Below are 9,326 nucleotides of genomic sequence, written 5' to 3' on the forward strand. Positions count from 1 at the left end.
GTCTGATTGCTCTAGGTAGGACTTCCAGCGCTATACTGAATAACAGTAGTGAAAGTGGGCATCCTTGTCTTGTTCCAGATCTTAGAGGAAAGGCTTTCAGTATTTTTTCCCATTCAGTGTGATACTAGCTGTAGGTCTGTCTATTTTAGTTTTTAAAAATGTTTGATACAGTGCACTAAGTTGATTCCATGACCAATGCACAATTTGAAAACAATACTCTGAGATGCATTTTAAGATGATTATGGCAGGTGCAGACTAGGCATTTCATCGTGTTTTGCTTTAAAAAAATAGCTTTATTGAGATATAGTTTGTATACCATAGAATTCACCCATTTAAAGCATACAATTTAGGATGGGCACTGTGGCTCATGGCTGTAATTCCAGCACTTTGGGGGGCCAAGGAGGGTGGATAACTTGAGGCCAGGAGTTTGAGACCAGCCTGACCAACATGGCGAAATCCCGTCTCCACTAAAAATACAAAAAATTAGCCGAGTGTGGTGGTACATGTCTGTAATCCAAGCTACTCCGGAGGCTGAGGCAGGAGAATCACTTGAACCTTCGAGGCAGAGGTTGCAGTGAGCCAAGATTGAGCCATTGCACTCCTATGGGTGACAGAGCGAGGCTCCATCTAAAAAAAATTAATTAATAAAGTGTACAATTTAATGGTTTTTAGTGCATTCACAGATCTGTGCAAAATCTTCACAGTCAATTTTAGAATGTTTCATTACCCCAGAAAGAAACCCCTTATCCTTTACTTGTCACACCTCATCCCTTCATCTTCTTGGCCCCCCATCCACAGGCAAGCACTAATCTATTTTCTGTCTCTATAGATTTGCCTATTCTGGACATTTCATATAAATGAAATCATACAATAGGCTGTCTTTTGTGACTGGCTTCTTTCACCTAGCATAGTGTTTTCACCACATTGCAGTGTGTATCAATACTTGACTCCTTTCTGTGGCTGAATAATACTCCACTGAATGAGATATACCATGTTTTGTTTATTCGTTCATATAGGCATTTTACCTTCATTTATAATTTAGGCTATCAAATCTCCCTAAACTTACTAATTCTTAACATCCAAGAAGATGTGTGCATGGCGGGAACCTGGGACACCTATCTTGGTGAGAATGTTTCCTAGCCCCGTCTATAACCTCATGGTTCACTCTCTGAAAAGTCTGCCTGTTTTCCCTTTGTTCTCACCATTGGCAGGAATCACAAAAAGGATCAGGTGTGCAGGGAAGAACTAGTTCTGATGGAAGTGAGGGCCACAGAGCACTTGCTTCTCCCTTCATTGGCAGATGGACAATTGCAGGAGCAGTGAACATATTGATTCATTGGTCAGGATCATGAAAAGTGCTCTTTGGAACATCCTGTTCTGTCCTTAGAAGAATGCACAATGCAATGAGCCTCCTGGCATGAAGAAGACCTTGATCTGCCCCACAACAATTTCAGATAAAACTCTTTACTCAGAAGAAAGTTATTCCCAACTGAATTTTATCACCTCTAATTCTTTTTTTTTTTTTTTTTTTTTTTTTTGAGACAGAGTCTCACTGTCGCCCAGGCTGGAGTGCAGTGGAGCGATCTCGGCTCACTGCAGGCTCCGCCCCCTGGGGTTCACACCATTCTCCTGCCTCAGCCTCCTGAGTAGCTGGGACTACAGGCGCCCGCCACCTCGCCCGGCTAATTTTTTGTATTTTTAGTAGAGACGGGGTTTCACTGTGTTAGCCAGGATGGTCTCGATCTCCTGACCTCGTGATCTGCCCATCTCGGCCTCCCAAAGTGCTGGGATTACAGGGGTGAGCCACCGCGCCTGGCCCCTAATTCTTTACATTTGCTGCTTTAAGGCTCTTTAGATCCACCAAAATCACAGAGGCAAACTACTAAGCTGCAATTTCAGTCACTTTTAGGGTCCATGTTATTATTTTTCTAAAGTCTCATTTCATGCTTTTAAATGAAAACATAAGTGATATGTATACCGATCCCCAGAGAGGAGACAGTGGGTATTATACCTTTGTCCTCCAAGGACCTTACAGTACTTGATAGAGGATTTGATTTAATGTTCACCGAAAAGCCACCTTTGGCTTGACCTGATTTCTGGAATTTTCTCGGTTATTGAAACTGTGCAGTTTTTCATCTTCTTGGCCTTGTCTCTGACATTCCATGCTGACATGGCTGTGTCTGTCTCCACCATGTGTGAAATGTTCTTTGCATTTTCCTTGGGTGTTTGCTAATCCATTGTTCTGCGTGATGGATTTGGAGAAGAAACACTGTAATGCAGAGCCAGGGCAGAGGGGAGATGGTGCCACTTGGAGGGAACTGTCAGGCTTCCATACAGTGAGAGGTAACCGAAGCAGGAGGCCCTGAGAATAAGTCATATGGATTGTTCCCATGAAGGGAGAATAGAGTAGGAGTTTTATACTCAGTGGGACTTGTGTTTGAACTACTCTCCTCATGAAATTTATTCAACAGATACTTATTGAATGCTCAATATGTACCAGGCACCATTCTAGGCATTGAGGATGTGTTTCAGGACAAACTAGAGAATGTTTCTGTCTTTACGGAGTTTTCCTTCTTTTGTCAGGGAAGACATCAATATAGCAAATATCTATGTATAATTTTGTATTGCATTGAGATAAAGCTTTTGAAGAAAAATAGAGCAGGTGATGGATATAGAGTGAGGTGCTATGATAGACGAAGGGGCCAGGGAAGGTGCATTTTAAGGAGGTGATACTTAAGCAGGGGTCTGAATGAAACAAGAGACTGAGCAGGTGACTTTCTGGGATGTCTATTCCTGGCTGACAGAGCAGCATATACAACTGCCCTGTGAATGGTGCTTGCTTGGCACATTAGAGGGGCAGCAAGAGGGACAGTGACTGGCACAAGGTGACTAAGGCTGGTCACTAAGGGAGAGTGGTAGGAAGTAGGGTCACAGGATAGCCAGGGGCCCAAACAGGTGGGCCTCACAGACAGTATGAGGCCTGACGTGATGAGCCCCACTCTGTGCCTCACTCTCCCCATTTTCTGCAGCCATGAGGTGATAGGATATAAGGGATGTGAAATGCACTTGGTAAAATGTGAGTCATCTTCTTCCTCTTCTAAGAGATGACAACAGGTCCATTTTTCATGCGCTTATCCTCACTTGACATTCTCAATCCACCAGGATTGACGCATAGTGAGGTTGGTCTTGGTTGGGGCATTTGGAAAGTCTTGATCATCTCTACTTTTAAATATCACTATGTCTCCTGGGCGCTGACTTCAATGTGGTGGAGAAAGGGAGGGCAAAGCTTACACCATGAGAATGTTTTCCCTGGAGGGCCAGTAGGGATGGCATTTAGAGTTTGTCATCATGTTTGGTGCCCATTTCCTCTTTGGCTGGGCATGAAGCTGGCAATGGCCCTGGGGTGCCAGACAACCCCTCAGCTCCCATGTGGATCTTCTGTGATTCTAAGACTATATTGTGAATGGTCACTTTAGTCCTCAGCACTTTTTTTTTTCTTAATCAGCATCTCTTTGTTTTCCTGACAACACAGGACAAAGCTCTTCAGAGAATAAATAATAACATGAATGTAAGCAAAGTATAATGGTGCCCAGGAATGTAGCCAGAAGATGGTGAGAACATTGGTTCACACCTAGACAAGCAGTTATGACATGGAAACTCATTTATGCCATCAAAGGTCCTGAATCACCCTGATTACACTGAATACTAGGGATCAGCTGCAGAATCTGTAGCTCTCAAGCCCTCCCAGAGGGTTTTCTACCAGCTTCCAAGGAAGTAACATTTAGGTTAATGGTTTCCAACCTAGTATGGGGAGGAGGTAGGAGCCCCTGGGAGTGTGCAAGATGATACATTTTGGGGGTTGGAAGAAAAAGAAAATTTAAAATAAAATTTTCTAATTTTCTTTTAAAAAAATCTCATCAGTTGCTGATTTTTTTGATTCCTTTTTTCCCTTTCTCTTCCCTTTCACCTTCTTTCTCTTTCTGTTCTGTCATGTACTAATCTACTACTTAAGAGATAGACTCTGGAATGAAATGGCCAGGGTTTGAATTTTGGCTCTGCCACTTCCTAATGGCATTCCCATTCCTTTGGGTAAGTAACTAACCCTCTGTGTGCACTAGCTTCTTCATTGGCAAAATAAAAAAATAACATTACCCATCTGATAGAGTTCTTATAAAGATGGAAACATTCATATATGTAAAGTGCTTAGAAGAGGGCATAGCACACTGTTACATGTTTTGACACTATTTTCCTATTATCTCAATAGGGCTATAATTTATAAGTAAATAATTGAATAATTTATATTCAATTAAATTATTCAAATGAATTAAATTATTCAAATAAGTATGAAAATATGAGATGTGGCTAGCCAGTTTTCCCAGCATCATTTATCAAATAGGGTTTCCTTTCCCCAACTTACGTGTTTGTATACATTGTTAAAGATCAAGTGTATATGTATGTGTATACAGTTCCTATAATTTTTCACTGATGGGGTGGATGATTTAAAAAATCTGGAGATCTCTCTTTGAGGCGATGAGAATCATTTTTATCTAACGACCATGACATTGGGTTGTGTAAGGACACAGTTTGTTGATGGCTCTGATTTTATACAAACGGAGCAGGTTTTAGTATCAACACTACAGAGAAAACATTCAAGATACAAAGAAACAAAGCCTCAGAAAGTCACCCAGCTCCTTTCTAATTATTGACATTTTCTGAGGCTGGTCTAACGGAGAGCTGAGCTGCAATGAGAACACAGAGAATTTCCAGTCTTCAGAGCCCTGAAAAAGCAAATGATTCTGGAATAATTGCACTCTCTGCATTCTAGTAACAGATTCAGAGAGAGGTTAATTTTGAAAATCAAGAAAACCTTGGAGATCCTTCAACTAAAAGAGTTTTTTTTCCAGGGGAAAGAGAAAAGGAATAAAGCGAAATTCATTTTAATTCAAGATATATTTGCCAGATACTATCATTCTCTTGGGCCTCCAATTCTCAGTGTTTCAAATTAGAACAGCCTCAGTTAACCCATTGTTTATCAGGCTGATGACTGACACCCAGCGTGGTCTCAGCCTTCCACTTTTGAGCTAAGTTCCCTTGGGAACCAGGTGTCTCTTGTGCCACTTCCCTTTCGTCCCCCTTCTCCCCATGGACTTGAAGTGCCTCTTCTTCTCTACCTAAGTGACTTGCAGGTTTGGGGTAGGGAAAGCGAAGGGTGGCCCATTTTCTTTCCAACCAGCCTTTCATGAACAGCAGATGGAATTCTACCTATAAGGGAATTCCAAGTGTGGGTTTTATAAAACTAAGCATTGGCTCTGGCTTATGGATCAGTAGCAGTCTCTGTGTAGAATAAAATGAAGTGTCTGTATCCCAACTCTTAGAAAATGGCCACCCTCCTTCAGCCACCCAGAGTAAACCAGATCATTAATTAGCCTGGCTGTGCAGGAGAAAGCTATGTGTAAATTCTCCAAAACAAAAGAGAAAAAACCCCAACCCCCCAAACCAGAATGATAACACTTCTTGACAACAATATTTACAAAAATTGTATTGAAAAAAAGATTTAAACATATACAGAAGTAGAGAGAGAAGCATAATGAACCCTTTTTGTACTCATCACCCAGGTTCAAAGATGACCAGTCATGGCCAACCTTGTTTCATTTACAGGTCCCCCTGGCATATCTTGAGGCAAGTCCCAGACATGGTATTATTTTATTTATACATATTAAAAAAGACCATTTAGGATATTGAACCATATGGTGAATGGTAAGAGGTAGAGGAAATCAAACTAAGTCAAACGAAAAGCATTAAGTGCACCTGTGAGATTATGTGAGACCTTTATAAAATAACTGCGTAAAAAAAATGGCCAAATGGTAATCAGTCTCTCCATCCTAAGGCAGCCACTAGGGGCGCCTCTGATCATGGGTCTCAGCAATCGACCAAGAAGTAAACTTCTTATTGTTATTTTTTTGTAGTGCTCTTTTGCACTCTAGTAATATTACAACCATGACTAAGGACACATTAAAGGAGGAGTAAGCTAGACACTGGAATCTGGTTGTAGTTTCAGGGGATTCTGATGTTCCCATGAGCTTGAAGTGTGTAATTCACTCTTGGAATGATGGAATTACTAATTCAGATATATCAACCAGAAATTTTGAAATTTCTGGGAAATAGTAGCTGCATTGGTATAGAAAAAATAATAATGGCCAATTTGCCTTCTAAAAAGGAATCTGCAGCCAGGCATGGTGGCTCAAGTCTGTAATCCCAGCACTTTGGGAGGCCAAGGCGGAAGGATCTCTTGAGCCCATGAGTTCGAGACCAGCCTGGCCAACATGGTGGAAACCCGTCTCTACAGAAAATACACAAAATTAGCCAGGTGTGGTAGTGCATGTCTGTATTCCCAGCTACTTGGAAGGCTGAGGTGGGAGGGTCGCTTGAGCTGGGGAGGTTGAGGATGCAGTGAGCTATGATTGCACCACTGCACCATCGCTTGGGTGACAGAGTGAGACTCTGTCTCTAAATAAATAAATAAATAAACAAACAAACAAACAAACCTGGTGAAGTTTCCAGTGGCCATTAAGTTACTCTCAATTGTCACCCTGCTTGAGAGAGCACAGTAGACATCGATTCCCTTTTCTTCCTCGCGATACAGTCTAAACAAGAAATGGCAAATGAGTGACTTTGTTTTTATTTTTGTTAGAAGCTTGAAATTACAGAATGGTTTATCCTGCACTTCTACACATTTGTTTTCTTCTTGGAGATCCTAAATAATTTCTTTATTTTTCATATTTCACTCAAACAATTCTATTTTTCTCTATTGCCATTATCTTAACACATCATGTTCAACTTCCTTCTGCTTTTTAAAAATTCTAATAATTTCCATTTGGTGATTAGTGCCACAGGAAAAGATACAGTTTTAAAATTAATACAATTTTTCTTTCACCTAAGTAAACCATCAAAGACAATGGAAAGGAGAACAAATGTGTTTTTCGAAAGCCAGGATTTTTTTTCCCATTGTGTCATATCAGCTCATTGCAGACAGCATGTATACAATTCACTTTTGACTGAATCATAATAAATATGAGACAATATGGTATAAACCACTTTTTTATAATACAATACTCACCAATAAATTCCACTTATAACCTTAAATCAAATTGGTGCAGATGCAAAAATTATGTAAAACTAGTGGTACCTGCTCCTGACCTTGTGGGGGCCCTCCCAGATCTTGACTCAATAAACTTTTTCTTCTCTAATGATCTGGCAGTTATTCCTATCAAGAGAATACAATGGGGGTGCTGAGAAGTGGGGAAGTGAAGCGGTGATTCAGAGACCACCAGGGCCCTTAAGAAGATTAATTTGTATGAGGTACCTGAAAAGTTGGAAAAATCTCAATGCATTTCTGAATACACATATTCATTTTGAGCTGATTTCTGTTCCTCTTGTGCCCTGTAAAATTTCAAGGAATGTAGTTGAGGTCTGGAGAGTTCCACAAAGAGATTAAGAGGTGCTATAAACCGAAGAAATAGTGGTTTTGTATAACTGTTGGGCATGAAATATTTTCAGTACCAAGATGTCCTGACTTTCAGTGTAGAAACTGAGTAAACACCTTGTAAACATTCAGGGAACATTTCTATTAATGCTCTTAATAATAGGGCACATGATTTAAATCTAAAAAGAACCTGTGTCTGTTATCTCGGAATAATGTGTGAGTCTGTTTTTATATTTTTTATATTTATTTCATAAGGTAATTGGTGACATGGCTTAGTTTTCTGTTAGACAGCGAGGTCTGATTTTGCATTTTGTTTGGGAGTCAACCCATTTTGGGCTCTCAATAAGCATGTTTATTTACTATTCATTGGATTTTATTATCCTAACAAAACACTTACACTTTCTCTACGTTTAAAAGAGGTTGGGTCCTTTATATTGGGTCCATATGAAACCCTGAAATCTTCTCTTGCAATGTGTCAGTCATTCTAAAGTGGAGAGAGAAAGACTATGTCTTGTCTCTTTCTGGCAGTCTAGACACTGGGCTCATTCTGTAGGGGCTTGAATGGTGATAGGGAGCTTCTGCCTTGTGGGGTGGTGAGGGTCGGGGAGTTCATGGAGTCTTGCCCAATATTTTGCTTATTTCTAGCTCAGAGCAGCCCCAGGGTGTGTGAGAAGCAGAGAGTGACTGAAGCAGACATAGAGTCAGGTGGCCTGCGATGCAACCTCATACCTGCTGCCTTAAGCTTCGTGGACCCGGGGACTCGGGCAACTACACTTACCCTCCTTGAGCCTCTGCTCCTCTCTGTAAAATAGGGATCACACTATTTATCTTCAGGGTAGATGTTAGGGTTAAACAAAAGGCCTTGCAAAGTGGTATGTAAAATATAAACAGTTATTTTACTATCATCATCTAGTTATATATAGAGTGGGCCAGTATCGCTGAGGGATACTGAGCTGCAGACTTATATGAGAGGGAAAGAAAGGGCTAGAATTACAGAGAGATAGTTGGGACCTGGTCTTGATCCCAGGTATGCCAGTTGCTTTTTGTTGGGTGTGGCAGCTGAATCCAAACTCTGTTCCTAGAGGAAAACTTTGTTTTATTGTTCTGCTGGTCTGAGGAATCCAAAGTGAGTAAGACCCAATCCCTGATTTCTTGGTTTGCAGATGCCCTACAGAGAGAGATTCACCAGGGCATATTCTTGTGGAACAGTTGTGGCTAATGAGACACAGGGAGATGTCTGTGAGTGCAGATTTACTTCCCAGATGAAAAAAAAACATGTTTCTTCTGATAATCTCCTTCCCACTTAACTGGAACAGTGGTGTGAGGGCATGATGTTAGAGTTCTGATAGCTACCTTGCAACCATGAGTCAATTAGCAAGAAGATGAAAAGCCAATATACTGATGATGGTTGATTGAAGGAAGGAAAAGGCATGAGTTTTGAATAATAAAATTGAGCTACTGAAACAGTCTTGAATTGATTCCCTTTCAGACTTCTTATTTTTCTTTTGGTTGAGAGCCACTGTTATTCAGGTTTTGAGTTATTTGTATATAAACTCATTGGCTAATGAAGTGCAATATTCAAAGCATTCAAAGCCGGGCATGGGAAATGTGGTGTGAGGAGAATGGGGAAAGCCTTTACAAAGTTAGGAAGGGTGAATAACAATTCAATGGACAAAGAAGAAAGGTCAGATGAACATTTCAATTACAAGAAACAGAATATGTAATGAGTCCAGAGGCACAGCCTTGCATGGAATGTTTTGGATACTGTAAGTGGTCTAGCTTGGTTAGATGCAGTGGTTCTCAGCAGGACTACACTCAAGGGATAATTAGTAAATGTCATAAT

This window comes from Nomascus leucogenys, chromosome 17 (genome assembly GCF_006542625.1).
Source record: "Nomascus leucogenys isolate Asia chromosome 17, Asia_NLE_v1, whole genome shotgun sequence".
Classification (NCBI taxonomy): Eukaryota; Metazoa; Chordata; class Mammalia; order Primates; family Hylobatidae; genus Nomascus; species Nomascus leucogenys.